The sequence below is a fragment of the Cyprinus carpio genome, unplaced genomic scaffold, assembly GCF_018340385.1.
Source record: "Cyprinus carpio isolate SPL01 unplaced genomic scaffold, ASM1834038v1 S000006493, whole genome shotgun sequence".
Classification (NCBI taxonomy): domain Eukaryota; kingdom Metazoa; phylum Chordata; class Actinopteri; order Cypriniformes; family Cyprinidae; genus Cyprinus; species Cyprinus carpio.
In genome coordinates this window covers 445,641-473,214 of record NW_024879166.1, presented here as the reverse complement: position 1 = coordinate 473,214, position 27,574 = coordinate 445,641, and the positions used below count along the sequence as shown (strand labels likewise).

General features: G+C 38.5%; 1 protein-coding gene and 1 pseudogene across 1 annotated transcript in view; one reads left to right on the top strand and one right to left on the bottom strand.

Annotated features, from left to right (window-relative positions):
• The window catches only part of LOC109083683 (E3 ubiquitin-protein ligase RFWD3-like), a 512,102-nt gene that overhangs the window by 71,519 nt on the left and 413,009 nt on the right, over nucleotides 1-27,574 (bottom strand). The window lies entirely within an intron of this gene.
• LOC109081715 overlaps nucleotides 16,116-27,574 on the top strand; it is a 33,107-nt pseudogene continuing 21,648 nt past the window's right edge.

The following is a 27,574-nucleotide window of genomic DNA, read 5'->3' as shown; positions in this document are numbered from 1 at the left end:
TCAACATATGACAAATGAAACAGAACTTGCATACAAGCATTTACATCCACATACTTTAACATTTGGGGCCTAAATATAGAAAATCAAGTCCAGTATTATGGAATACATTATTCCACACAGTGTGCTCTGTTGCCCACATCTTCGGTAAATTAGCGAGACCATGCAGGTATTTCAGGTGGAAATTTACATACTGCGCACTGTATACATACTGCACACTGCAAAACTAGTATGCGTGCTATGCCATTTCGAACATGCATCATGTTCTCTCTCTCACAGCAGCCCAAAGATGCAGAAGCGTGGATAGCGGAATAACAGACAGATGCATGGGAGAACGGGGTGAAGGAGGGGAAGCGGAGGGGGCAGAGTGTGTGTGATTGAGGGAAGTGTATGCGTGTCATGTGACAGGAAGAATGGAAGGGGTTTCGCTAAACTTTGTGAAAGCAGTTGAGGCCATTCTCCCCTCTCATTACTCACTCGAGTCATCCTCTCTGTAAAGAGCCTACATCACACTGACAGAATGACATGATTTGAGAAAGGATAGCCTTTTATTTAATCTCAATTTTCTCTTTTTTCCTGCACCTGTTTTTTCTTTCATTATCTTCACTCTCTCTCTCTCTTTCGCTCTTTCTTTTGCTCTCTCTGTCTTCTCTCTCTTTTTTCCGATGCTTGAATAGAAGTGGACCAAAAAGGTAAAGACCACAATGAACATAAAAACCACAGCTCGCCCCACCCGCCCTCCTCCTCCTCCTCCCCTTCCTCTTCCGTTTCCTTCCCTCATCCCCCTCTCCTAACCCAGCACCTTGTGTAGTGCTCATGTTTGATGTTTATTATATATATACTATAACCATAACTCTCTCTCACTTGTTTTCTCTCTTCCTTTCTCTGGCTTATAACCGAAACTCCTTCCAAATTTGGTTCTTGTTTCAGATAACACCGACACACGCCACCATACATACGGTCCTGCATCCACGCACTAATCCCTGTGCACAGAAGACCTCATGCATGCATAACGAACGCCCACACACACACGCAACTCTCACTTGAGGAAAACAGCAGATCTCCAACAGCTGTCCTGCTAAAAGTTCCAATTAAGTCTATTTGAGAAATTAATAACCATCCTTTAATCTGATCACTTCTACCCCAAGGGAAACACGCTCGCCGACTAAATGCGGCACATGCACGCGTGCACGCTCTCTATTCTTTCTTTCTCACGCACACTCGCACGAGCCACTTTACACCGAGCACTCCTCCGCTCTACTTTTCTGTTGGACAGGAAGTCATTTCTCCCACTAAACCCATATCCTCCGCCGACACGCGCACCCATCTGTGCAATTCCACCCTCTTTCATGAGCCATCATTTATTCATTTCCCTATTGTTTGCGATTAATTTTGTATCTGTCCTTCCAGATCCAAAGCGACTCCTCCATACTGTTTGAGACCTTTTTTTTTCTTTCAGACCCTTTTTGTTTACGTCTTCCTTCCTTCCTTCCTTCTTCCTACCTTCCTTCCTTCAGGATAAGCCCTGTGTTTTCTCTATACGTTATTTTGGATTAGAGTAACGATTTGTAGAGCTGGTAACTGCCCGAACCCATGCCAAATGCTCTCTCCCATTTCCAGGTGCTTCAGTGTCTCTCTTTACAAGCTTTCTGTTTTTCGCCACGTCACATTCTCTCTCTTTTTCATCTGTTTCCTTTCCTCTCGGTTGAAATCCTTCCAAAATTCTCATGTGTTCATCAAAAGCAGCCGCAGGTTATCTCAGATCCCCCTCCACACACTTCCTCTGGTCCCTCCTCTCTAATTTGTCATCTGCCACTGGCGTCATTCTTCTTTTTAATCTCTTCTGTTTTGTTGTCTGCTTTTGGACACTGCTCAGTGGCGTCTGTAGCAGTCGCTCCCTCCCCGTGGTGTGTCCGCATGTGTCCAAAGGGGAGGGTACGGTGGCAGTTGGCGTCTCTGTGAGATGGCTGCTTTGCTAGGCAGAGCTGGTTCCACTCTTACGGCCTCGCTCCGTGGTGCCAATCAGCTCGCAGCCTGATTCGGTACAGCCAGCCAATCACAGAGATTCAGGGCTGCCGTACTTGATCCTCTTGCCAGTCTCTTGAGTATTCAGTTTCAAACTTTTGCAAGACTTGAACTGATCTTGAACCAGGCATAATTCAGCCTCACATCATCTACAGTTGGCTATATGATTTGAATGATCTGTTCCAAACCCTAGTGAGCTGTCTCGTTAAAACTGTCTAAATAGGCAACTATCTGCTGATGCTAAGTGACAGATTTGAATTGTTCTCTACGTAGGCAGCTGCTATAGTGAGAATGTGGTCACACTAGGCCTTAAAGATGCCATGAAATGGTTTAAAAGTGCAAATTTCTTTCCAGCGTTGACACATTTCCTGTTAAAAGAAGAAGTCAGGGCAGCGCATATGGAAGGACTCATTGCTTATATTAAATAGCCAATAGCTTTGACATTACATTACAGCCAGGGACATGATGCTTACTATTGTAAGTCAATGGAATGATGAACAAAAATGAGAATACAATGACACAACGCTGCCGCATGGCTATTGCTCCTATAACAGCTCATTTTTATCAGTTCCTTTGTCTTTGGGTCGTTATACTTCTCACAGATTTCTGCTCATTCTAAATCAGATACCGATAAAACTTGCATTCTCCCATTCAATTTCGAGCATCCAGTAATATATTCAGACGTCTAGTGGAGCGCTTTCAGAGTATGCATTTATTTGTTATTTTAAATGTTTGGAAACTGAGCATAAATGTGGAAGTCCTTCAAAGATTTCTTATCCTGTTGCGCCCTCTATAGGACCAGCAACTAGTCGAAGTCAAGCTTAAAGCATCATGGCAGAGCATTGAAGTCGACTAGTTGATTAGTCGCTGCAACCCCAAACACTTTTTTGAAGCTTGAAGCTAACAAATATACACTAAAAGCTACAGAAGACCTTAAATATGCTAAATTATTTCAGAACCCACAATGAATACTGCCAACAGGGTGTAATGTCATGCTCTCGGGCTTCTGTTTTAAATAAATTATAAATCACAAATAATATTACATTTAAAATGTTAAAATCTTCACCACTTTCACACTACCATTAAACTTTGAACTTTGTATTCTGTGTATTGAGCCAAGAAGTCAGTTTGTGACTTAAGATCCTGTACTGGTTAAACGCCTTTTCGTTATACCAATTGACCAATCAAAGGTTAAGAAACTTGAACTTTGGTTCGCAGCAAACCTGCTTTGCATTTGATAGCATTCCTGCTCACCCACGTACGCATGGATATGAATGGAAATTAACACAATGTCCAATGTGGTCGTACATTAACACTCACTCACACAAACCATCCAAATATTGCTTGAAAAATTCAGACAAAATTTACCGTTAGCATTTTTGCTAAGTTAGTTACTCTACTCTGATTGGTCAGTAGTGATATTCTGCAGTCAAATATTTTTGTATAATGATGCTAAATGGAATAATTGACTGTTTCCCAAGGCAACTGATTTGACTTCTCATAGCACTTAGTATTCAATACTTAACATCCATTTATAGATGTCTTTGGTAAATAGCAGTGTTACAAGCTGAATAATGTACAGTAAGCTGATCATTAATAAAATAAACAAAATAAACCCTGACGCGATGATCATGACTCTTACACAATTGACATTTCTCTCATAGAGCCCATTGATATGGATTCTGACAGAAATGCTTCGTGAAATGTTGTCTAGATAGGTAGCTCGCCTAGAGATTGGAACAGAGCAAATCTGTCACGTCCTGCCCATGCTCTTCTCATGAGTATTTCCTGACTGCACCATTCAGAATCACGTGTGTGTGTGTTTGTGCAGCCTGTTCTGTCTCTGTTTTTGTGGAAATGTCTTGTGGGAATGAGTACTAAACCTGTTGGGAGACCTGCACCTCAGTGTGACTCTTCCACTCCGCTGATACTGACATCAGTTTACACACCCTCGATGTCGGTCCTCCATTTTGTTTCCTCCCCATGGTGCTGCTGGCAAGTGTTGTGAGAGTTCTGCCCTACATTTCAAGAGTGTTCTTACCTGCAATCATGCCACAGCGGACAGCCGGCCCCCCTCCCTTCCCCTCTTCTGCTGCTTTATCTGTCCTCTCGCTCTGCTGCTAATTATTTCCTCTATTCTCTATCTATTCATTAACAGTTAACAATTATTTTCATTAACAACATTGTCTTGACCACCCACCCGCCCAGTCTTTGTTTATTACCACTCGTTGGTTAAAGGATCGATTAATTGTCTGATTATGGAATCCTGGGAAGTGCCTCGAAGCTGTTGTGCTCAGGGTTTGTGTTTGTTTGAGAAACACCACACACACATATACACACTGTTTTTTCACCTCTGGGCCAGTATTAAAGGGATAGTTCAGCTAAAAATAAAAAGGGAGTTATCTAGCAGAATGTCCAAGCTTCTCTTCCCCAAATGATACTGAATAGTAAACACAGCTTTCCCTGTTTTCACTTTCATTGTATGGAAAAAAAAAAAAAAAACAGCTTGGACATTTTACTACACATTTTCTTTTGTGTTGCACACATTGATTTTTCTTATTTTAGATTTATTTATATACTATTATAGCATTAACGTTTTGAATTAGCTTTATTTTTTTATATTTACCATTTTTATTTTTATTTTAGTTATTTTCATAATTTTGCTATGCTTTTGTCAGTTTTATTACTTTTTTCATTTCTATTTAACTTAAACATTTAATTGTCAATCATTTATATACTGTTATAGTATTAATTCATTTTGAATTAGCTTTATTTTATTGTTTTCATTTTAATTGTAGTCTGTTTAATTGTAACCTTATTTGTTTAATTGTCAAGGCAGTTATCTATAAACTAATTAATATTTCAAATTGCTTTAATTTATATTTTAATTGTAGTCTTTGTGTTTTTTTTTTTTTGTTTGTTTGTTTTTTTTTTTTTTTTTAATGTAACAAACTTTTCATGCAATGCACATTTTATTTTGCTTTATTTCAGTTACCGGAAATGTTTTTTCAGTCATTTCAGTTTTAGTTAAAGACAACAACACTGGTTTCGATGTGTATGTGAATAAATGTTGACAGAGTTTTCGTTTTTTTGGATGAACTATCCTTCTGAAACATGGCAACATATCAAGTATAATCCACACATGCACATATTGTCAAATGACCTGGGCAGTCCCTCGGCTGGGCAGTAAGAGAGATTGGAGACTGTGCTTGTGTGTGTGTATTGTTAAAGCTAAAGAGCCGAAGCGTGTGCAGGTGGTCACGAATTTCAATGAGGGTGTAATGTGATGTAATTCAGACATAGATAGACTGTTCTGGACAGACAGCGCGGCTGGGAGAGCAGGCCCAGGGGACAGAACGTGATTGAGAGAGAGAGAGAGAGAGCACAGAAAAGAAAAATGTATCTGTACGTCGCCGTTGTCCTTTTCAGTACACATCCCTTAGGTGTACAGTCGCTATGACAGCCACACTAACACAGCATAGCGAGTCCTAATGCAGCTCAAGGTATTTTTAAACTCAGATTCACACATAATAAATTGCACACATGCTAGTGGCGTCCATGGCTGTTTTTATGCTAAAGCAAACATCCCCAGTTTTATTGCACATACTTAGTGGTTAATGGGATAGTTTACCCAAAAACGAAAACTTGTATGAGTTTCTTTCTAATGGTGAACATAAAAGAAGATATTTTACCCTACTATGAAAGTCAATGGGGACAAACAACTGTTTTGCTCTTTAAAATATATATTTTTTTGTGTTCAACACAAGAAAGAAAACTTTTGGAACGACATGAGGGTGAGAAAATAATGACTTTTTTTTTCCATTTTTTGGGTGAATTATTCCTTTAAATCAGGTGAAAATGTCACATAGACAAGTTATTTTTAGGGACCATAAAAACCTAACCGTTTACTCCCACTCATATGGTTTTCCCAAACCCTTACAATTTTCACTCCACAACACAAAACAAAATAATATACAAAAGAAAATCACATAATTCAATTCCATATTAAATATAACATGGTGACATTTTTCAAAATATCCTAATTTATGTTCCACAGAAGAAAGCCATGAGGGGGAGTGAATGATGACAGAATATTTATTTTAGTTGAACTAAGCCAGTAGGAAACCACCCAGAATAACTTAGAAACCATGTAGTAAAGTGCTAAAAGCCTCTCTGAACACCCTAGCAACTGTTTAGCAATGGTTTGACGTATTTATGGGATCAATAATGTAGATGTATTCAGATTTCAGGTCAGTAACCCTGCATTACGATAATAAACAATATTTTATATAAACAAATATAGAAATAAATGCAAAATATTTTCTGTGAGGGTTAAGGGGTAGAAAATATAATTAGCTCTCTACACCTATAGAAAGTCCTTGTAATGATAGGAGTAGCGACATTTGTGTGTCCTTGAAATAATGAGTGTTGAAATATAGGAAGGCTTTTTGTATAGCAAGCTTATGTATTTGTGTGTGACTTTGGAAACAGTATGTGTTTTGAAGGATGTGGATGTTATTGAGGTGAGTCGATCTGTGTGTTTGCGTGTATGTGTACGTGGAATAAACATAGCACATGTTTCTGTCTTGCTGCTAACCCCTTGCTGTCCAGGACACAATCTGGGAGCCCTTCTAGTCTTTATCAGATTAACTCAATCCTAATTCTCATTTCACAGGAATAACCTTTGACCCTTCGCCTTTTTTATCCCACTCTCTGCTTCCAAGCACACAGCAACACTTCCAACAATCTTTAACTGTCTTTCTCTCTTTCTTGCTTGCATTCAGATGCACAAAACGGCAGTATTTTACACCTACCTTTCTGTCTACATCTGTCTCTCTCTCTCTCTCTTAAAAATACACTGACGCTCATCCACATGCTTAACACACTCTCTGACGTAAATAAGCACACAACGACCCATTCAGCTTTGAAGAGGATGCCCAGTGCCACACAGAGCTCTGCCCCCTGTTGGCAGCACTTTGTACCTGCCAGTAACAGGTGTAGGATTCAATTAAGCAGCATGTTCTCAGCAGTTAGTCCAGACAGTTAGACGCCACGGCGGGACGGCCTGGAGGAGCCCTGACTCTCACACAAACGCACACACCTGACTACACGCAGTAGTGGATGGAGTACATTTTCCTCCTTCATTTCTAGATTCTGCTTTGGCCAATGCTGCTTTGCACTCTAATTTTCTTTAGTTTTAAATATTGTCTATAAAGATTGTGAATAATTACTTATGAGTTTAATAATTCATATATCAGAGGCTGGCTATCCTGCTCAGAGTGCAGAGAATGTGAGTAATGTGACAGTAGCATTGCCTCAGATGTTTCTTCTTAGTTTCAGAAAGAACATTTAAGACAATTACTTTTTAGATATATGACATAAATGTACAATGCTTAGCAAAAAATTTATTTTATTTTTTTCTCCACGTCAAGGTCATATTTCTGATCAGACTTTGCTGTCTTCCCAGAGGAACATTTACTGCTCAGAGGGTTGTTTTTTTTTTCCCATGCCTCAGGAGACTTAATTGAGTTCTTTGATTTATATCAATTTGTCTTTAATGTTTCTTCTAAAATTGGAAGCGGATGTATTGAGAAATATTGGAGTTGATATTGAGTTTGTACCTGATTGCTATATCTGATATTGCAGACAGAGAAAAGTTTTATTTCTGAGAGGTCACTTTTTTATAGCTCAGGAGACTGATTAGAGATAGTTTACCCAAAACATTAAAGGAACACTCCGACTTTTTGGGACTTTAGCTTATTCACAGTATCCCCCAGAGTTAAATAACTCCATACATACCTTTTTCATTTCTGTGCGTTCTGTAAGTGTTATTTGACGCACCCACCGCTAGCCTAGCTTAGCACAAAGACTGGATGTGAATGGATAATGCTAGCATAGTAATCCCAATAAGTGACAAAATAATGCAAACATTTTCCTATTTACATGTTGTGATCTGTATAGTCACAACGTGTACAAATAACAAGGCTATATGAGACAGAGACCATTTTTAATAGTATAAATACTGGGAACTATATTCTCACTAGGCGTAGGAGCACAGCTTACGTTACTTGGGCGGAGTGGCTACTTGGGCGGAGTGATTAGCGCAGCACACGAGATGCGCTGTTGATGGTTCCGTAAACAAAAACAAACGTGACTAACTAGCTAGACGTGACTCGTGATCATGGCTGACTTTGAGGAATTGTCAGACTCAGAGTAATTTTACTGTGTATCAAACCAAGATCCAGAACATATAGTTTTGAGCCAGGATACACAGACGATGAGTTACAAAGTGCTGTAGAACACTCATCTCATCCTGATTAATAATTATCACAGAAAATGTATAAAGAATTATTACAGGAATTGATATATTTGAAATGCAATTTATTACAGCTGACCAAATATATTCAACAGCATATAATACAGTAATGTTAGATAATTGCATTACAATAGCCAAGAATATGGGGAAAGTAATAGCAAAAGGCAAAATAGTTTTTGCACAATGAACCCACAGACAGTAACGTTAGCCTACTATTTCACAAACATTTTCTCAAAAAAAAAAACTGCCCATCCCCCTCCAATTCATTAGCAAGTTGAATGTATTAGTCCTGAGAGTTACATTTAGCGCCGCTCATTTGTTATTGAGCGACACAGTGTTCACGACAACACAATAATAACAATAAAGGGGATACACGGAGCCCCTATTCACGTAATAGTGTCACTACTAAGGTTATATTACATTAGCATGGCACTGTTACAGTATGGCTAATGTTAGTCATCTCAAAACATAACGGAACACTTACCGCAGCAACAGGTGATCCAATTTGTCCTGTCTTTATTGGGATGGCTGTATCCTTTAGCGCACGTTTCATGGTCCGTGTGGCAACTTGCATTTTTTCAAAATAGTCGTCTACAGTAAAATGTTCAGAGCAAATGAAATACTTCGTGATGGTGTTTACAGGTGTGTTTGGAACTATACCCAGAACAAGTAGCCATCGATTCATCAGGTCAGCGTTTTTGGTTGGAATTGTATGAAACATCATAGTATTACCTAGTCTCCCCTGTTTATTGTCGCAGCTCTTTACAATACAGCGAACACCCATGACTGTACACTATAAATGTACTATCTAGTAATTGCTGACTCTATTACTCCAACTCTGACCGAACTCTCTGCTCCTCACCACGGCGCGTCTCGGGTGCTGCGCTAATCACTCCGCCCAAGTAGCCACTCCGCCCAAGTAACGTAAGCTGTGCTCCTACGCCTAGTGAGAATATAGTTCCCAGTATTTATACGATTAAAATGGTCTCTGTCTCATATAGCCTTGTTATTTGTACACGCTGTGACTATACAGATCACAACATGTAAATAGGAAAATTTTTGCATTATTTTGTCACTTATTGGGATTACTATGCTAGCATTATCCATTCACATCCAGTCTTTGTGCTAAGCTAGGCTAGCGGTGGGTGCGTCAAATAACACTTACAGAACGCACAGAAATGAAAAAGGTATGTATGGACTTATCTAACTCTGGGGGATACTGTGAATAAGCTAAAGTCCCAAAAAGTCGGAGTGTTCCTTTAAACAAGATAAATAGAGATTTGTAAGTATGTATGTATGTATTTATTTTTTAATGCAGTAGAAGTTAATGGTCACCAAAATGTTTGGTGTCCAACATCATTCTGGATATCTTATTTTTGTTCCATGGAAGAAAGAATGGCATACAGGTTTGGAATGACATGAGGGTTTAAAAAATGATGACAGAAGTTTCTGTTTTTGGATTTTAACTGTCCGTTTAAGTTTCAGTTATGGATCCATTTTCTTTTAGATATTTCTCCTAGAATTCCCTAGGAGAAACAAACAGATGTAAATGAGACAATTATTCATAAACGGTATCAGTAAAAAGCTTTTAAACAAATTAATGTGGATAACTTTGAGGTATTAGATGAAAAATGTTTGAACTGTTTTTGACTTTGTGAGATTTCTGAGGTCTTTTGTTTAAGTGAAAATTTAAACCCTGAACAGATGTTTCCATTTTATCTAACTGCTTTCTATGAGATGCAAGTGAGACACAAGACACGAGAGATGTTTATTTCCTGAGGGTAGCTATTAGGAAACAGTAATAGCAATTATGAAACAAGTGTAATTTGAATTAAAGTTCTGTGTGTAGGTAAATATTTGAGTGATAAAAGGCTCATTAGCACTATGAATGGAAGCGCATGGAAGCCCGGTCTGGTTGGGTTTATTTAGTGTCTCATGGAGGTGGAGGTGCTAATACACTTCTTACTCTGGGTTTAAAAACAGTAGGGAGTTGGTTTCAGTCCTGGTAAGTGTGACTTACCAGGACATTGTTTTTGCAGTGAACACCACAAGATGTCGAGGTGAGAGGTTTAGTGACCTCAGTCTGGTGTAGATTGACAAGGATAATTGCACACTGTATGTTGGCCATTTTTCCAATAGTTTGGTAGAACTGTGTTATAAAAATTCTTGTTTTAGAAAGAGAACGAGTTAGAGCCCAGTACACAGTAGGGAACTGAGCTGCAAGAGAGCACAGGTCAGGTTTAATGAATTCTCCCAGGTCACACTGTGTGTGTGGGAGTGTGTTTCTGTGGAATCAAAAGTCCCACACATATACTTATTCCTATCTCGAGCCTCTGTAATTATCATATTCACTATAATAAGCCCTTCTTTACATCCCTAATAGCATCAGGAAATAGAGAGCTCTAGTCTACAAGGACTATGAGAGACAGAGCCATAGTCTTAATCTTAAATTAGGGCACGCTGAGCTGTTTGTGGCCAGCAATTGCTTGAGCGTTGACATCAAAGCAGCTGGTGTCAGTGCTGCCTTTGTTTGTGGGTGAGCTGCTTATATCGCCCTCCATGCAGTTGATCAGATACTTGGATGGGTGCGTTTGTGTGACTGTTTGGGGAAAGCGTGTGCTCGTGTGTGTCTGGTGGTGTGTTGCGTTTGTCCCAATTTCTTTTGAAACTCAGGGTGCTCGTTCTTTGTTTTATGGGTCACCCATATAGAACGGGTCAATACAGTGTGTTGCTGTTCCCCTCAGGAAGGCACTGCCTCCCTGTTCTCAGATGAGTCTATTAATATTCTTTAGTTCAGAGATGGTGTTTGTCATTGCATCATGGGAGATTTATTTATTCCTCCTTGTCAATTTTTTTTTTTTAAAATATGGTATAAGTAGTCTAAATGTGTATGTAAGAGGATTGTCTCTGTACTTGTTGAGAAATTGTCTGTCTTAGTCTCTCATAACCAAACTTGTAGAGAAACAGTGGAATTTAGACTACTTTGTTGCCCAAAGCAAGCTGGTTTATTTTGGTTAGTGCTAGTGTTAAGATAAGCATAGTCATACTGTTTAACAGCAGAACTTTGCTGGTGGAGCTTGACCATTATGATCTTGATTGGTAAAATGGTTGAGTAAGGTGGTCAGTTTGTTTTGTGTAACTTAAAACTAATTGTCATGATATGAAAACCTGCTTGACCACCAAAGATCGAAGGATGTTTATAGTCTTGACCAATATGATCTAGCAGGGCTAGGGTTGCAAATGGGTGGAAAATTTCCAGAAACTTTGCAAAAATCCCTAGAACATTCTAAAAAATCCCGGAAAATTTCCAAAATTTCTGAAATATTTCAGAAATTTACTGGAAATTGTCCACCTTTTTGGAAACCCTAACTTGGGCTACAGCCGGTCTTCCAACTGGTGGTCAAGCTAATAACCAAATTGACTAGCTATCTAAACCAGTGATTCACAACCCTGTTCCTAGAGGCACACCAGCAGCATACATTTTCAAAGTGTTCTAATCAAACATTCCCAGTTTAACTAATCAGCTCTTTAGAGACTCCAAGATCTGAAATGGATGAGTCAGGTTAAAGAAACATCCAAAATGTGTGCTGTTGGTTCAGCTCTAAGTGAAGGCTTGGGAAACACTGATCTAAACTACCTTGACTAGCTTGGAGCATAGCCATGCATTATACCAGTTGGTGAGACTGGTCCAGTTAGTTTGAAAGCATTGTGGGATTAAGAGCACACAAGCATCTTTTACTGAGATTAGCATCCAAGAGATATGCTGGTGAAGTAATACTGGTTTTCTCTGTAGGGCATTTCTAGGAAGAGTTAGAGCTTATTTCTCCTACTTTATTATGAAGGAATTTTTACAGCTCCTTCAGGATGAAGACTGCACTTGATAGGTTCATAACTCATTTATCTTAACCTGAAGGGATTTCTATAGCTATCGACCAAATTATAACAATTATCTCTAATATGGTGTTCATAGATGTGTGTCTCTGTGTGCTTGTGTATCATTTACTAATTACAAAAAGCCTTTCAGTTTGGCTTCACTTATTTTTAGCGTATATGTGTGTGTATGTAGCAACAGTAAGTATTGGCTGTCTGGGACACACATAACCTGTGGCAGGAAAACCCCACTAGCTTATCCCCCACCTCCTGAGATGTCCTCACCATCCGCACTTGCTCACAGCTGTCCCCTCTGACAGCATAGTGCTGATGACGTCCGCTTTCTCTTTTCATAGACACCTCCAGCTCCCTTTCCCCATACCCTCCAGCAGTAGATAGATTCTCTCAGGTCCCTATGCCCTCTCAGTCTGGGAGTGAGAAACTGCGTCAGCCAGCTAATTCACACCAATCCCAGGTGAACGACCTCCTTCAGAGTACAGAGATAGAGATTGGTGTGTGTATGAGTATGTGTGTCTTGATCAAGTACTCCTAGCAGATAAAAGTTGAGCACTGCAGTTGTTTTCGTACATGACTGGCATCCTAACATTTGTCCTTATTCAACATAAAACACAAAAACACATGACATTACAGCAGTGCTTTGTGGTGGAACAAATACCAAATTTATATAGAGACTCTGTCTCAAATGGCACACTGATTGTGGACTCGTGGTATTGTGGTTCTAATGCATTTCCTAGAGATTATAGGGTATCCTATTGGTCATTTTAAATTTCAAAAGGGTCATCGTGAGTGCTCCTCTCGTGGTAGCTAGGTGCCCTCAGTGCATACATTTGCAGAGCCTGCATGTGCTGATGTGGACTTCCCAGTGGACTATTACCCAACAGCCCATATGTTCATGTGTATACTCGAAGGAGGACAGTGGGTACCATTTGGGACAGGGTCATTGATGTAAGAAAACCCTGCTGGAAATTCAGTTCCATGCCAGCTAAAGGTGGTCAAGCTGGTTTGTTGCTGAAATAAAATGGTCTACCACAGGGGTGCAAAACTCTGCAGAGTTTAGTTCCAACCCTGCTCCAACACATGTAAGTTTCTTAATAAGCCTGAAGGACTTGATTTGCTGGATCAGATGTGTTTAATTAAGGTTAAAGCTAAACTCTGCAGGCCTGTGGCCATCCAGGAACTGAGTTATGCACCCCTGGTCTACTATGTGTAACTTGCTTGGTTGAGATAGTCTTCCAACTTGAAACCAGTTCCCAAATCTGGTCCTAGTGTACCCCTAATACTGCAAAATAAATGTTATGTCTCTACAGCAGTGGTTCCCAAACTTTTTAAAGCATGGCCCCCTTTGTAGTGTTTTTTTATGGCACCCCAACCCAATTAAACTAAACATACAAGTATACATACATATATGAAATTAAATCCAGATGAGCAAACAACAAATGAAGCATAAACAGCAGCATGAATTTATTATGAATGCATCACAACAGACATAATATGAGGTGAAACAACCCATTCAAATGAACCATCTGTCTTTTAAAACTGGATGACATGTCAACAGACTGATTTGAACCATTCACTGTATGTGGGAATTATTGGAACAAAACACATTTAAAGATTGATAAATAATAATAAACAACTAAAAATTTTTTTTTCTTTAGTTTCTCATTTGATTTGTTCAAACCTGACCTTATAACTTAAAAAAAAAAAAAAAAAAAAAAACACCTGCAGCACATTGACGGCGCATTCTGAGATAGGTGGGTATAATTTAGGGTTGTGACGATGTGGAAAAGAGGGGGTAGTTTTCCCTCGCTTTCCTTTCATTTTAAATAGCTTGTAAAAGCACCCTGCACATTTTACTTTGATTTTCAAATTAGTGCCAATTCCACATCAAGCAGTTGTTTGTTTTTAGTTTGTTTGAGTTTTCCCTCTTTTGCTTACTTTCCTTCGCTTTTAAATAGCTTAAAAGTGCCATGCACATTTTACTTTCTCTTTTTCAAATTAGCACCAATTCAGCGTCAGTTGCTTAAATTAAATTAAAAGGTAAAACATAGAACTTTTATTAACAAAACAAATAAAAATACACCATGCTATATGCCTAATATAAACTAACAAATAACTTACACAAAGTTAAGGTAGCTTAAAGCCTACAAAACTGAAGATCAGTAAACACTGTGGAACCGAATAAATAAGAAATGCTACATTTATTAGGAAAACGAATAAGAAAGATTGGAGACATGGCATACTTGATGTAAAGTAAAAATAAAAAATACATTGTTTAAATACATTTTAATCAGCAAGCACTGTGGAACCAAATAAATAAGAAACAAATGTTTAAAAAACTTCCAATATTACCTTTAATATATTACAGAAGTCAAGGCTTTTTAAAATCCAAAATATTTTTAAAACAGGCGCTTTTTCATGTCATTTTGAAACTCTTCTGCCATCGTCTTGTCTGTCTCAATTCACTCTTCTTTGTCAGCTTCTGCTCACGTGATAAATGAAATTTGATCTGTGATGCAACTGTCACTCGGCATGCTGCATTGAGTAGCCACGTTTTTGTGAACTAAAAGATTTTTATAAAAAAAATATTGTTGATTTATAAAAATCAAAACGACGTTGGGTGCAGTGGGTAAGTGACATAACCAGTGTTGTGGCTTCACACTGGTAAAACTGTCAACACCTTCTATAGCATTTTGTTTCCTGAAAATCACTGCGTGAAATTTAAAATTGAGCGTGAACCAGTACAAAGGGGCGGAGCTGGACAGGGCAATTCTCTCCTGAGAACAGTCCAATTGGCGATAAATAAATGAGCATGAAATATATCAGTGTTTTTTCACTTATTTTCGTTTGGACATGCTCATATGTTGGTGTTTATATATAGCTTATTTTTAAAATATATGCTGTTAAAAGTTATTATATGGTATGATAGTATTTTAGGTTGATTAAAGTGGAAAAAAGATATAATTCTGCAGCACCCCTGGCCAGTTGCCACGGCACCGACATTGGGAACTACTGCTCTACATTCCAATACATCTTATTTAACTCATCAGCTTGTTAGCAGAGACTCCAAGACCTAAAATGGGTGTGTTAGATAAGGGGGACAGACAAAATGCATACGTTTGGGGATACTCCAGGACAAGGGTTGGGAAATGTTGTGCTGAATATCTAGACCAGTTTCGACCAACTTGGTCCTGCTTGAACAACTTGAAATCTGTTAACATTAAAACCTGGTTTCCCTGCTGGTTTGAGGAACATGGTAACCCTCTTTCTGCAATTCCAAAGTGGTCTACCAGCTCTGACCAACTTGACCAAGATGCTTGAACCAGGTACATCTGTTGGAAGTCCAGCTGACAAACAGTCTATGCCAGCTCAGTGCAGTTAATGGCCATAAATGATCGGTCAATCTAGAAACAATGTAAAATCAGCTAGCATCAGAATCTGGTGATTTTCCAGCAGGGAAGTTGAAGTGGGGCAGGGCTTAAAAAATTATTCCCAGCAATATATGAGCACCAGCAGCCAGGATTGTGTCATCTCCCATCACAAGCCTCTAGTTCAGTGTGCAGATACTTGACTAATGAACATTAACACTCTTTCATTAGAAGAATGGTCATTTATCTCATGTCCTCTCTCCCATTTCTCTCTCCCTCTCTCTTCCACTTTCTTGCTGCCACATTCTCTTTCATGTTATCATCCCTCATGGCCTCCCACCAATTCCTCTTCTTTCTTTATCCTCCATCTCTCCATTTGTCTTCCCATAAAATTTCTCTTCTTTTTAATCCTATCACACCATCATTCTGTGCATTCTTGTTGTCCCCTCCTTGTTATTTCATCTCTCCCTCTCTTTCTCTCTCTTTCTCTTTCTTTCTCTCTCTTTATCCCGCATATCCAGTCTTTGTATGTCCTGGGACTCTATTAAGGGTGCAGGCAGCAAGTTTGCTGCAGGAAGCAGAGCATCAGTCGGGGGCATGGTGTAAGGATCCCCTCCAGTCTGGTGACCGTCTTTACGTCATGCCCTGGACTCCGTACCGCACAGACATGCTGTACGAGTATGCTTCATGGGAAGACTTCAAGCAGAATCGAGCTACAACCACTTACAAGTGAGTGAGGACCACAGCTTGGGTCTAGAACCAGTAACTATCCCTGTGTACAATCTACAAAATAATATTTTTTTCAAAACTTAGATTTAGCAGTTTTTTGTATATGCTTCTTGAGTTCTCAGGAAAGGTTCTTGAGTTTCTTTATAATTTTAAATTAAAGATTCTGTAGATAAGAATACTGATTCTAGGTATCACTCCTTGGCAGGTATATAAGAGTGTAGAATCCTGATTTAGTTTCTGATCATAATGTTTCTAAAATGTAGCAGAAATTACATTTATAGCAAGTCATCTCAAGCAACACACTCTTCTCCCACAGGCTGCCAAATCGTGTGGATGGAACAGGCTTTGTCGTGTATGATGGTGCCGTTTTTTACAACAAGGAACGCACACGCAATATTGTGAAATACGACTTGCGCACACGTATCAAGAGTGGAGAAGCCATAGTCAATAATGCCAACTACCATGACACTTCACCGTACCGCTGGGGGGGCAAATCTGATATTGACCTCGCAGTTGATGAAAATGGTTTATGGGTCATCTACGCTACCGAGGCCAACAATGGACGACTTGTGGTCAGCCAGGTCAGTGTCACTGAAAAGTGCAATTTAAAGCTATTGTATTTCAGCTGAGATCGGATTTGAATTTTGGTTACATTTTAAGGATCTCCATTTTCCAGAACTGTGGAGTAATCAAGTTATTTTGGTGTATCATATGAACACAACCGAAATCCAAAACCTTTACTCTCGCTGTCTTTTAGGTTAACCCCTACACTCTGCGCTTCGAGGGAACCTGGGAGACGAGCTTTGATAAGCGACTGGCGTCCAACGCTTTTATGGCATGTGGTGTTCTATATGCTGTCCGCTCTGTTTATCAGGATGATGACAGCGAAGCAGGTGGAGATCTGGTGCTGTATGCGTACAACACCAACAGAGCACGGGAAGAGCCCGTCCACATCCCATTCCCCAACCCGTACCAGTATGTGTCCTCTGTAGATTACAACCCACGAGACAATCAACTTTATGTCTGGAATAACTACAATGTGCTGCGCTACCCCCTAGAGTTTAGCCCACCGGATCCCACTGCTGGTAAGTGACAGAGAAAGAGCGAGATCAGCGGGAGGCGGAGGCTAACAGACAGTTTGATCTGTTAAGTGTCAACGTTCTGTTAGTGTTCCCTTCTGTGTCTTCAATACATTGTCTTTATGGTTTAATTAGCAGTGGTCATTAGCGTTTTGTCACATCAGAAAAAGATTTCTAATCAATTATTCATTCTCATCTTCTTGCCATGAACATGCTCTGTCTGTCTGTCTCTCTCTCTCTTTCTCCTCCTGTATTTCGCTCTATCCAGTTCTCAGGGGGACTGTGGGAACGTATAATCATGCATTAAAGACTAGTGAATGCTCCTGCTGCTTTAGTTATCTTCTTACCAACTTTCTCGTATTCCTTTTGCAAGACACATCAGACGTTTAGGTTTTCCTTTCTTCTGTTTTGTCTTCTTTTTTTTCATCTTGGTCCAACATCCGCCGACATTCTCGCTGACTCTGTAGGTGTTCTGAATCTGCTTCTCTGCCTCTTATGCTCTTGTTGCCTCGGTTTCAATTTTCTTTGCATTCCTGTCTGCCCTTCTCTCTTGCTCTCAGGTCCACTTGTCCCCACACAGATGAGCAGCAGCACCACCACCGCAGCCGGACCTGTCACTTCTAGCTCCATCCCCTCAACCATACGACCTCTGCCCCCTACCTCTCACCCAATAGGGGCCATCAACAAGGCACCAGACCTGAGACCTATTACCGCCACTGTGCCAGTGACTCGCAGACCCCTGCGCGTCCCACCACAGGGTCCCGAGCTCCAAGTGTGCGAAGCCAGAGTAGCCCGAGGGGTGCAGTGGCCTGCCACCCAGAGGGGGGAGACAGTAGACAGGCCGTGCCCTAAAGGATCACTAGGTGAGTGACGATGATGGTGTGACGTATGAAAATATTATAGACACTTTAAAATAATTTGATTTTGACTTGAGAAATTAAATAAAAAAATCCCTGTCTACTGATAGCTGCACAGATATCTACCGGGTTGTAAACATTATAGCAAACTGTGTCAGTGCTGCTTGACATTTTAGTGTGTTGCGCACTTGATTACAACATGATGTAGTGGCAGAGGGAATCACAATTTTACAGGAAGGAAGGCTGCGTGATGTTTATGACATAAAGGTCACACAATGTTTGTTGAGACAGCTTTTCATAGAATTGTTTGTTGTGTTTGGTCTACCTGTGTTGTGTATGTCACTGGGTTCATGTACACATTTATGTGTATACACCCATTTCTTTGTGTGGAGAGCTTGCTTCCTTTTCCTCCTCATCTCTGTATTCTCTCCAGCTGGCAGGTCCTCTTGGGAGTCATAGATAAAAGGCAGTCCTTTGCAAATGAAGGAGTGATCTTCAAGCTCAGCATGGGTTAGCCCTGCAAAACTGCCGAATTAAAAAATGAGCCACTAGACAGTCTACAAACGACAACACCCACCCCCTACCCCCCCATTTCTCCATACAACCGCATCATCAAATGCCTCTTTCTTGTCGTGGGAGAAAAACGATTCATCCCTCTGTTAGCATCTCTCTCTCCCAGCCACTGACAAAACGTTGTCTTTCTTCTGTCACCTTTTTCCGTCACTGAAATGACAGACAAGTTAAATTAGCAGCAGCTTTAATTGGTGAATCCTGGCAGATCCTTCAAAGCCAATCTATTGTGGATGAAGGAATGGAGTGGAGAGAAAAGCAGACATCGGCTGGGAGAGAGAGAGTCTCCGGGTGGCTGTGATCTCGCTGGAGCTGCTGTAGTGCTGCTTCACTCCTCTATAGCGTTTCCTCTCTCTGTCACTCTTTTCCCCTCTCTTCTTTGGAGCTGTTTGTGTTGTGGTTGCTGAAAAGGCCTGCCGTTTGTTTGATCCCAGCATGCTGTCCTCTCTGTGAACTCGGCTAACTAAACAGCCCAACATAACTGAAAATGAGGAGTGGCAGAAGGTGTCTCCCTCGAGGTGTTTCTCAGCATTCAGAGGCGCTGATGGGATGGCCGTGCCTGGTGTGTGATCTTACACAAGTGTGTGCAAGAGTGTGCGATGGCGTTCATGTGTCAGCAAACTCATTTCCACAGAAAAAAAAGTGTTTTTCGTGGAAGGTTTCACAGTGAAGCTCAGAGCTGCCCTGTTCTTTGTTTCTTATTCTCTAGCACTCTAGAGTTGAGAATAAATTCAGCTAGTTGGTTTTCTGGTATATTTGCTATGAATTTATTTTTGTGTACTTGTGTTTGTACTTATATATCAGGATTTTGTTTTCTCTAAGGAGGTAAGGGACACAGTACCTAATAGTAATATTTTACATATTGTTATAGATACAATTTATTATTGATATTATAGATAAAATCATTATATAATCTGATATTTAAATTTGATGCAATATATATTTTGTTTATGTTATTTATGTTATATATTATGTTTATTTCTCTAAAACAGATAACTGTTTTTTTTTATTTCTTTATTAACCTAGTCAAAATAACCCAACTGCAGTTTGTTTGAGATTAATTGGAATGCACAATGAAAAAACATGATTTCTGAGAATTGTTAAAAACGGAGTTATCTGTTTTTGCAAATAAACTCTTCATATATATATGTATGTGTGTGTGTGTGTGTGTGTGTGTGTGTGTGTGTGTGTGTGTGTGTGTGTGTGTGTGTGTGTGTGTGTGATCAGTACATATTTGTTTTTTTCTTTACATGATAAAAAAGTTTTGACATTTTATTTTGTTGTATTTTGTTTTATTATAATAAATAAGAATAAATTACTTTTTTATATTCTATCAGTCAAAAGTTTTGTCAACTCTTTCTTTGTTTTTTTTTGTTTTTTGTTTGTTTTTTTATGTAAAAATTACTGAAATACTGAAAACTATGAAATACAGAAATGGAGGCAAGGGAATTATGTAGTGCCCCAAAAAAGGAGAAATAAATCAGAACTGTCTTAATTTTCGCTTTTTCAGTGTCGCCTCACTTCACCTTGATTACAGCATTAGTTATTCTGAACAACCTTAATGAGATGCATCCTGGGATGGTAATTAAAGAGTATTGAAGTTCACAAGTAGTTTGGACATTTGTTGGCTGTATTTCCTCCACTTGCCACTGTAACTAAATTTTTTTCCACAAAAAAGTCAAAAGAAAAAGAAAGAAATATATGTAGCATGTAAACCCAATGATAAACTTGTGTGAATGGTCTTTGTGTGTGTGTGTGTGTGTGTGTGTGTGTGTGTGTGTGTGAGCGTGCGTGCCTGTGTGTGCTCATTGTTAGTGTTATATATACATATATATATATATATATATATATATATATATATATATATATATATATATATATATACTCGCGCGCACACACACACACACACACACACACAAAAAGACTTTAAAACCCAAGGTCACCTTCTGTCTGTCTCTCCTAATATCTTCTCTTCTGTTTTCAGGCATCGCATCCTTTCAGTGTCTGTCCTCTCCTGTGCTGTGGAATCCTCGCGGCCCTGATCTAAGTAACTGCACCTCGCCGTGGGTCAACCAGGTGGCCCAGAAGGTGAGACCACTAAAAAGTTGCTTTTTGCTTGCTCTGACCCCCGTTCCCTGTCCTGCTCTGTCTGCTACCTCAGCTATTATCATTCCGGCCTAAGCTCACATTACCGCACGCAGGTCATTCTTTTGACATGATTTGGAACAAAATCTCTCTATTCGCTCTATTTCTAAGAGATAGTTTAAAAGCATCTCAGGTTGAAGTCACACTGAACTTACACATCAAGGACTGTTTGTTCTGATTTTCACATGTATTACAAAACTTTTTCGTTTAACAAAGCAATTTTTAGGCATCATATCACATCATATCATAACATAGCAGTTTTTCCACTGTCGTTGAACTTTTGACGGAAAAAGAGTTCAAATTATAATTTTAGTCTCCCTCTCTTTGATCCTTCAAAATAAGTGGACTTTAAGACTTTTATATAAACTTTGTCTTTGCTAATTAAATTAGCTCCATGTTCTGTCTGATGCCTAATATAGTTTGCGCTTGCCTTTATTCTAGTAACAAACTCAGTAACAGTGACAGATTCACAACACAGTCCAACTCAGACTGGAATGATCAGAGACTTGTTAAAAATAAATTCCAGCCCCTCTTTCCTGACAACCATGGAAAGAAAATGCAGAATATGCAGAGTACAGTAGGTTTATTATTATCCTTATCTTTGAAAAAAATAATTTATAATATAGATAGATAGATAGATAGATAGATAGATATAGAAATAAAACTGAAATAAAATGTATATATTTGTAAACTGTAATTGTAAATAAAAACTAAAACTGGAAAAATCTAAATAGTAATGTTTGAAAAGCAAAAAAGTAAACTAAAATGAAATGTATAATAAAAATAATATAACAATAAAAGCTAATTAAAAATCTAATAAAAATGCTAGTAGTATTTAAATTTTTTTGCTATGCTGGTTAAACGTCTCTTCTCATCCCGATAGCAATCACTAAGTTAAGTGGTCTAAATTAATTTATATGTATTTATATAGTCTGTGGAAGGCGTAGGACATTAAAATGTTCATCCAATCATATCCCTTGGTCCGAGGGCTACGATAGGCTCTCCAACCTGCCTGTCAACGCATGTATTTGCATACCTCTGCGCACTCTCTTATCGCAGACATGATACGTCATCAGCGCACTCCGTTACGCTGTTGCAGACCGAGAGAGAATAGAAGTAATATTATTGTAATATCATGTGCTTTATAAACCGTCTGTTGTCATGTCGCTGGTTAGCTTCTGGTCTGCCTCTGTGTGTTCATGTGCTTTAGAGAGTGATTATGCAGGGAGGGTGAGATCTTATGCTTTCAAAGCTAGGTTGCTATCGCTAGCCTCTCCAAAATCACCTACCCTACATTTAAGTTGTGATCAACACAGCAACATTTTGACTTCTCAGACTACAAACATGGTTGAAAACAGTTTAACCCCATTGTTGGGGCTGTTGTTGACAAAAGTAATGTTGGCAATCACAGATGTACAGTATTATCATCCTGAACGTTTTAGCAAACCATGTTTTGTTTATAAGTTCCATACACTTGCAGATTTATTATAAATGTGGTTGTCACTATTGTAAATTACTGACCTCTTTCTTTATAGAACATAATTAAGGACACAAAAGAGAAATGTCAACTGTAAAAGGCCTTAGTAAATAAATGGCATTCTTCAAAGGTTAATTTTTTTTAACAGCATTGTTTCTGAACACCACAAAGAGTGGTTACACCGTAGTACACTTTGATGTACCTTTGAGTACCTTAAACACAAAGGACTGTTTTTTTTTGTTTGTTTTTTTTCTTTTCTTTTTCTTTTTCTATTTTTCTAAACGTTAAGTGACACATTTGCTTCAGGGCAATTACAAGCTATGTGTCTGCTTTCAAATCAAGTGAGTAATTTTATCACGTTTCACGCTTTCGTTTTTCCCTTTTTGTTTTTTTGTAATAGCTTGATTTAGAGAGTCATTAAAGATTTGCTGTCTTTTGTCTGTGCGTCTAGCAGCATAAACCCAGAAACCCCCAGCTCACACCCCCACAGCGCACAGCAGGGGATTGAGCTTTAGAGACCAGACTGTGTGTGTGTGTGTGTGTGTGTGTGTGTGTGTGTGTGTGTGTGTGTGTGTGTGTGTGTGTGTGTGTGTGTGTGTGTGTGTGTGTGTGTGTGTGTGTGTATTCACTGTGTAGATAAAAAGCGGAGAGAACGCTGCAAACATCGCTGCTGAGCTGGTGAACCACACGCAGGGCCGCATTCACGCCGGTGATGTCAGTTCCTCTGTCAGACTCATCGAGCAGCTATTGGATATATTAGATGCACAGCTGCAAGCACTCAGACCCGGGAATAAGGAATCGGCAGCCAGGAACTACAATAAGGTGACACATGCATGCACACACACACTCACACACATTCGCCCTTTAAACAAACCCTTCATGTTTTGTTTGCTGCCACATCAGTGTGCACAGGAATACCATCTAAACTCACAGCCTTGACATGAATCACATGAATGCAGAATCTGCATATACCTATTTTTCTGGGTGGTTGCAGTTGTGGCTTACTTTTTTCCCATGTTAATGTGTTAGTAGCTCTTACTTTTTTATTTTAATTTTTTTGACAAATGTTACAAATAGAGGGATAAATAATAATGTTATTTCACATAATATGTTCTTTCAAATGAACCAAAATTGAATCTGAAATTGACAGCATTAATTTTTGATGGATGGAAAAGAGCTGGATGATTTCTGTGAGAACATTTAACGCCATTCTTTAAGTATGTAAGTTAATTATAATAAATGCATAGTAGTAGTAGTATTTTTGTAAGTTGCATTTGATATTGATTAAAAATCATTTTGAATGGGCAAGACTCTTCTTCATGTATGTGTGTATCTGAAAGTAGTCTCATTGTGTCTTGCAGTGGCAGAAGAGAGAGAGGACCTGCCGGGCTTATGTTCAGGTATTGTGCATTGTTATCTGTTTGGGTTCACAGACACACTTCACCTCTCGTATCTCTTCTCATCCTCCGTGTCACTGCGCACACATACCTGTGTTTGATTTCTGTCCCACATTCGACTGGGAGCATTTTATACAAAACATTCTAGGAAGCCTGTATATAAAATGCATTATAAAGGTATTCAAATACAGTCAGAATTTCCTTATAATGCACCTGCGCTGTTCAGACTTAAATCCTGCAAAGAAACAAAGGAAAATAGATACGAAAGTACTGTGCATCAACATCAATGAACACAATTTGATACCTTCTAGCTTGTTGTAGGTGGTCTCATTCTTGGGAACATTTGATAAATGGACAAAAATCTGTGGTGCAACATGAGTCATCTATATTTTTGGACCAGTTTCCTTTAAGAGGCTGTACATTTTTAATTCATATAGACCACTGTTTGGGCTCAGTATATTTTTTAAAGAAAATTAAAACTTTAATTCAGCAAGGATGCATACATTTGATCAAATGTGACAAAATGTAGCAAATTATTTCTATTTCAAATAAATGCTTTCTTTCAAACTTTCTATTTATCAAAGAACACTGAAAAAAAAAGTTTCTAGCCAATTCAAACCAATTCTAGCTGTTAACTTACTATTTTGCCCCAAAAAACTCCCAATTCGCTGCTTGTAAGGGGTAGGATTAAGGGATCTAAAATACAGTAATTAAGGGATCTAGAATAAGGCATTAATATGTGTTTTATAAGTACTCATAAATAGCCAATATGCTAGTAATATGCATGTTAATAAGCAACTAGTTAATAGTGAAATTTTGTCCCTAAACTAAAGAGTAACCTAATTAATAATAATAAACGTTTCATAACTGCTAAATCAGCAATTTAAAAGGATTTCTGAAATATCATGTGGCACTGAAGACCGATGTAATAAACTTTGACATCAAGGGAATAAATTACATTTTAATATATATTAAAATAAAATAAAAAACATCTTGTTTTAATTTTTTGAGGTCTTTTAACATAGTACCATGAAGTATTATATTATATTATATTATATTATATTATATTATATTATATTATATTATATTATATTATATTATATTATATTATATTATATTATATCATATTATATTATATTGGTGGTTACTTTTAATGAAAATATATAATGCATTACAGTATGGCATTATGTCTGCATTCATAATGCATAACATATACAGGTGTCACCCATATTTTTTATTTCATATGCCTTCCTCAGATGAATTTTAACTGCAGCTGGTTTGTTGTGTGTCGGTTGTGTGTGTGTGTGTGTGTGAGAGAGAGAGAGAGAGAGAGAGACTTCTAGCAATCTTGCCCAAGGCTTTCTTTTAGCGCTCTTGTCATTTTTAATGGCCTATAAGATGTTGCTCCTTAGTAGAAATACATTTCAAGTGTTACGTAAGATTCACAGATGTGCCATTCACAGAGAGTCATATTTTCTCATCTTTGATGTCGAGTCTAATTATGATGAAGTGTAAGTGTGTGTTTGTTTGTGCATGTGTGCGCAGGCGGTTGTGCAGACTGTGGATAATCTTTTGCGTGCCGAAGTTTTAGAGTCATGGCAGGACATGAACAGTACGGAGCAGGCGCACACCGCCACCATGCTGCTGGACGTCATGGAGAAAGGAGCCTTCCTGTTGGCCAATAACATTAACAACAACCAATACCAAGACCACAATGCCAATGACTTTGAGTTTTCGAAAACCAAAATCTAACTTTCTTCCTATTCAAAAAAAAAATTAACAAAACAAAGAAAACAAACTTATCACAATAAAACAATAGAAGATCTATTTTGGGTTCTCCACAGAACCTTTGAGGGAAATGTTCTTAAGAGAACCATCTTTTGTCCAATGAAAAGGTTTCATGGATGTTAAAGATTGTTCATGGAATGCTGGGTTAAATATGGACAAACCCAGCGACTGGGTTTTGACCAAGCGGTTGGGTTAAATGTTTGACCAACCTGCTGGGCAGTTTTATTTAACTCAACTATTGCTTAAAAATGACTCTATGCCTGGTTTAAAATGAATCCAAAATAGGTTGGAAATTAAAAGTCAGACACTTTATTATTACTAGAGGAATCAGTAATAATCAAAAAGGTGAACATTTATTAAGTGTTTAATAAATGTTTAGTATTTCATTATTTATTAAATGTATCAACTAAATGTTTGTGTATTAAATATATTAAAACATGTTAATATCCAACCTATTTGGGGTTTAATTTTCAAGCAAGAAATATAGTAATTTTATACAATGCAACTACCCAGCCGGTACAAACAACCCAATCATTGGGTTTGTCCAAATATAAACTTTGTTTAATTGTTATTTTTATTTATTTATCATTCAGTGTAACTTTGTTCAAAACTTGAATGTTTTTGAACTAAATATCTTGATTATTACATCTTGGTAAGTCTTGTAATGTTTAAAAATACAGTAAATATTGTGAAATATTACAATTTATAATAGTTATTTTTCATATTTGAATAGTATTGTTAAAAAGTAATCTATTCCTGTGATGACAAAATTTGTTTAAAACTGTGCTGCTTGATATTTTTTGGAAATAATTTTGGATTTTTGGAGCGCGAATCTTTGATGAATATCAAAGTTCAAAGAACAGCATTTATTTGAAATATAGAACCTATTTTGCCTAACATTATAAACCATCTTAACTGTCACTTTTTGAGATCAATCCGATGAATCTGTGTCCTTGCCTGAATAAAAGTATTAATTTCTATCAAAAAAAAAAAAAAAAAACTTACTGACTTTTTAAATGAGTAAGTTTATAGTGTACAGAATACAAAATGTATGAAGTTTTATTAGTGCCCGTTAAGTGTTTGTTAGCTTTGACTACTACTTCAAAGTAACTTCTATGGTAACCAACCATTCATTTCTTTTTTTTTCTTTGCCATTACATTACAAAACAAACTCTCAAAGTGTGTGTTTTTGTGTGTGTTCAGATCTAGAGGTGCGCGTGTTGTTGAAACACAGAGACAGAGTCTCAGGATTTGTCGTTCCTCAGAACGGTCCCAGTGACAGACAGCATCCAGCTCTCTGCCTCCACCTTCAAGCAGTACAGCCGCAACGCCGTCAGTCACAGCTCATTCTCTCTCTTCGCTGCCCCTTCCATCTCGATGTCTGACTCGCCCCTGCTGCATGTTTCACTGAAGCCTTAGCGAAATTTCCACTTCGGTAGTACCCGGTTATTGGTTGATTAATAATAAACCTAAAATCAGATTAACAAAACGCGCCTGAGACCATTTCGTTTCCCTGATAGTTTTCTGTTAACGGGCACTCTTAATCGAACGCCCGACTTGAAGGGAACTATGACTTACTATCATATTTCAAGCTGAACAGGAGCCAATCTCGGCACTCCTTTTCCTTTTCCTCCGCTTCTCATCCTTCCTTTTTTTTTTTTTTGGTACCCCTCCATCTCTTAGACCAATCTTCACCCCGGCCATCAGCTATCCGTACTCCACTCTTTTTCCATCATTCCCGGTATTAGCCTCTTTTTGAAGCCGCGTCGTCGTTCGCCTCGCTTTTCATCGGGGACAGGTTAGGGTGGGGAGGAAGCATGAGATTAGATAGATTGCCAAACAAACGCACATGAAAGTATTCATACTGCGTAAGAGCTAAGACCCGGACGTGCTGTGACGTGCTTGAAGGGATGAATGCATTCCATTAGCCCTCCATAT